Consider the following 4,754-nt stretch of genomic DNA (forward strand, 5'->3'; position numbering starts at 1 on the left):
TTTAACATTATTTTTCAACAATTGTCTAAGTAAATATTACATATCATTTTATAAAAATAAAACGGATGGAAGACCTACGTGTTGCTCGCAACGACATTTCTTTAAGTTAGAAAAGTTTTTAGATTTTTAGTAAAGTTTAGTAAAGATTATTAGTATAGTTTAGGTCCCTTTAGATGCATAAGCAAAGTACTGAAAGTACTGAATCGAGGTGACGTCTTCCAGTAATATGTGAAAGTCACCCCGAAGTAACTTGGATTAACAAACATTTTAATCTAGGAGAAACCCTATTAACAAGTATATCCTGACAAAACGTCAGAGTTACTCAATCTGTAGAAAGTCAACTAGGAAGTGTCATTAATATCCTATAATGGTTTGATTAAGATGAGGGCTATCGAGTTCAATCTTTTGTTGAATAAAAAAAAAACGACCATGAAGCAAAATTCATATGTTGAATTTAATTAGAATAAATGAAATCAATCGTACTACTTTTTAAGATGAATTTTTGCTAAATCAAGTTCATCGTTCAAAATTTAATACACATTAGTCCAAATAGCTTGTAACAAGCCTACAGGTAGAGTAAAATCGTTTTTCAAAGTGGATTGAGGGGCTCCAAAAATTCCACGTGACTACTGATTCATCTCAGGGGCGTAGCAACCCCCCCCCTCCCTACTTTTTTCCGCAACCTTTAGTTACTTTTAGTATAAGAAATGTTAATTGAAAGTCTAGTCCCCCCTCCACTATTAGTGATGTACAAGAAACAAGAGGCCCACGGGCCTTATAGGTCACCTGAGCATTATGCAACAACTTTCCAGTTATTGAATTTGATTAATGTTTTAAGCCAGATGGTATGTGACATTCACAATTTTGAAAGAGGCACCATTGATCATCTTAACAATACACTTAGCTGTTGCTTAGCCTTTTTACTGAATACGCAGGGTAGGGGACTAAAAAATGCATTCCAACTAATCAGTAGTGCCCCTAACACTGTGACCTAAACCCCTGACTCCACACATTGCACAAATTTTAAAAAGGCACCCCTAAAATCAATAAATGAATGGTTTATAAATACAAAAGAGCAGATTTCAAACAATAAATTCATTTTCAGTATATAAGTAGAGCCCCCATCCAACCCCTGAACCTGGGGCCTTGAAATTCACAAGCCTGCAAGATTAGGGCCCTTGCTGATAATAACTATAAGGGTAGTTCATCAGCTTTATACCCAGAGACAGAGAAGAAAAACTTTCAAATATTTAATGTATTTTCACGATATAATCAATAGAGCCCCGCCCCCCTAACACCAGAACCCCTGACCCTGGGGCCATAAAATTCATAATTTAAAAAGAGGCATTCGTGCTCATCATAACTATATACTTAGTTTATTTAATTCCTAGGAGCAGAGTAGAAGATTTTTAAAGAATTCATGTATTTTCAATATATAATCAATAGAGCCCCCCCCCACCCCCCAACATCAGAACCCTTGACCCTGGTACCATAGAATTCACAATTTTGGTAAAAACACTCTTGCTCATTATAATTATGCACTTAGTCAGTTTCTTTAATACCTTGGAGCAGAGTAATAGATTTTCAAAGAATTCATGTATTTTTACTATATAATCTATAGAGCCCCACCCTAACACCAGAACCCCAGACTCTGGGGCCATAAAATTCACAATTTTGGTTGAGGCACTCTTGCTCATCATAACTATGCACTTAGTTAGTTTATTTAATACCTAGGAGCAGAAAAGAAGATTTTCAAAGAATTTATGTATTTTCACTATATAATCAATAAAGCCCCCCCCCCTTCCCTAACACAAGAACCCTTGACCCTGGGGCCATAAAATTCACAATTATGGTTAAAGCACTTTTGCTCATCATAATTATGCAATTAGTTAGTTTATTTCATACCTAGGAGCAGAGTAGAAGATTTTTAAAGTATTCATGTATTTTCACTATATAATCAATAGAGCCACCCCCCCCCCCCAACACCAGGACTCTTGACCCTAGAGCCATAAAATTCATAATTGAGGTAGAGGCTCTCTTGCTTATCAAAACTATGCACTAAGTTAGTATATTTAATATCCAGGGGCAGAGAAGAAGATTTTCAAAAAAAAAATCATGTGTTTTCACTATATATAATCAATAGAGCCCCGCCCTAACACAAGAACCCCTGACCCTGGGGCCATAAAATTCACAATTTTGGTAGAAGCACTCTTGCTCATCATAACTATGTACTTATTTGGTTTATGTAATACCCAGGAGTAGAGAAGAAGATTTTCAAAGAAATAATGCATTTTCACTATATACTTATTTGGCCCCGCCCTAGCACTAGAACTCCAGACCCCAGGGCCATGAATTTCACAATTTTGGTAGAGGACTAATTGCTGATTACAATCATGCAAACAGTTTGCCTGCTTGATGTCCAGGAGTTAAGAAGAAGATTTTCAAAGATTGCACTAATTTTAGTGGTTTTGGCCCCACCCCCCAGGGCCCAGGGAGGCAGGAACAATAAAATTCACAATCTTTGTTCCCCTTCACCCATAGAAGCTATATGCTAAATTTGGTTGAAATTGGTTCAGTGGTTTCAGAGAAGAAGCTGAAAATGTTCAAATGTTAACGCACGACGAACGACGCACGATGACGGACGAAAACGGATAGCAATAGGTCACCTGAGTTTACTCAGGTACCTAAAAACTTATGAAATTGGTGCTAAAGGTAATTGACATTGAAAAAAGTTGCATATGGATGTGCGGCATGTTTAACACATATTCCGGACAAATCAAAAAGAAGTTACATATGTAGGTTCTGTTACCAAAACTGAAGATAACTAGAACGATCTTATGACAAACGTACGAGGGAGAATTTAACATCAATGTTGTACTGTTATTTTACTGTCACTTAAAGTGCACATGTACATAGCTCTCAGACTCGTGACAAGCAATTTCAATATAGGGGGTACAGCCATACATTTTCTTGCACGGTAGAATTTGTTAACGATGGGTAACCTGCGTCACCTTTCAGAGTAAACAGTAGACTCGTCCAAAGATGCTTTCACGGCGTCTGCAAAAGTTACCTGAGATCCCTACGCAAAGGAAAGCGCAAAATCTCTGTATAGAAACTGTTGCGGCTTCGGAGCTTCACTCATTGTTCATTCGCCATAGAAAAGAATCCGCCATTTAACGGTTAATATATTTGAGTATATAGGCTTTTTCAAGCTTAGCTTCATTTTTGTCTCTAGAAATATTTTAATCAACAAAAATAATAGCTTTTTGTGTATTTTAACTGAGTAAATTTATGACCTAGCATCGTGTTAGATAACTCAAGCCCCTCTAGGGCTTGAGTAAAAATAATTTGAATTTAAAAAAAGTGAGCAACACGACAATGTATTTTGTAACCTATGTGATTTATAAAATCTGAACTAAATATCAATTCAGTGGACCCTAATTTATCCGGACGCTATGGTTTCTAGTGAATTTGTCCGGATATGTGAAGCATCCGGATATCTGAATCACCAGTAAAACAAGACAATATACCATTTAAAAATTTCGTTCCCATGAAAAATCGGCCGGATACTGAAGCATCCGGATATCTGGCGTCCGGATATCTGAAGGCCCACTGTAATTAAGTACGCGGGCCGTCACTAAAATAAAAGGAAAATATCTTGCATTTTTCTTCACACTATACTTTGTTTTGTTTCTTGTTATACAGTCCTGCAGATCCGTAGCTCTCCGAAAAAAAAAATCACAGACCGGAGAAATAGGGTGTCCCCCATCGAAAAAAAAAAATACAAAAATGTATATTTATTGAGCACAAAGAAGTGTGCTGTTTCTCGATTTACTTCACCGTGTTTTAAAACTGTCATCTCAAAATATTACTTACCGTGTGTTCCTACAGTAACGTATAATCTGTCACTTTGTCCATAACAAAACATTCCTTATAATTGTTATATATGTAAAAATGGAGCGCTTACGTAATCACAACGCGTAGTACAATGATGCAATTGTATATTCAGAAATAAAATAATTTGGCCATATTCAACATGGTAGTCATGTTGAACTTTGTACAAACTGTAATAGACCTTCATAAAATGATTGACAGCCCAAAAATGACAATGTTAGCGCCATTTATGGAATTGCAAGATTATTGCTATAGTAGCTTTGAATGTGATTGTAGATTTTCAGTATGCATAAATTACGTAACAATCGCTCGAATGAACAAACTGCGTTGACTTTCCGAAAAGTGATGGAGGTATGGGTATAGTGACGGATTTAGAGGTTTTGGCAATGCTCAGTTATACAAATAAAGAAATTCTAACAAAAAAATCTTTGCCTTGCAAATATGAATGTATGAAAAATAAAATAATGTACATGTACGTGTCATATTTTCGAAATTGCAATATGCATGCTCTGGGGCCATAAAACTTAGATGAGCTCACTCTTAATCTCAGTGTTACTTTTCCACAAATACATGTACTAGTAATTTTTTCATGGTAAAAATGAAATGAAATGAAATCAAAAGTGTCCCGGAACATCGAAGAAAACATTTAATACAATAAAAAAAATTCTCTCCTCAGTATTTTTTAAAGCCAAAAGCAGGCAAATTTTGACATTTTAAAAAAATTATAAATCCTGCATTTTAAAATTTGACTTCCTAGATCATAGTAGATTAGGGGATTTGTGACTTAACTTTAGTGACTGAATTTGGTCATCAATTCAAAATATATAAATACATTTTGATTAAGATTCGAATTGATTAAG

The sequence above is a fragment of the Saccostrea cucullata genome, unplaced genomic scaffold, assembly GCF_032062105.1.
Source record: "Saccostrea cucullata isolate Sc308-1 unplaced genomic scaffold, CSIRO_AGI_Scuc_v1 ctg1723, whole genome shotgun sequence".
NCBI lineage: Eukaryota > Metazoa > Mollusca > Bivalvia > Ostreida > Ostreidae > Saccostrea > Saccostrea cuccullata.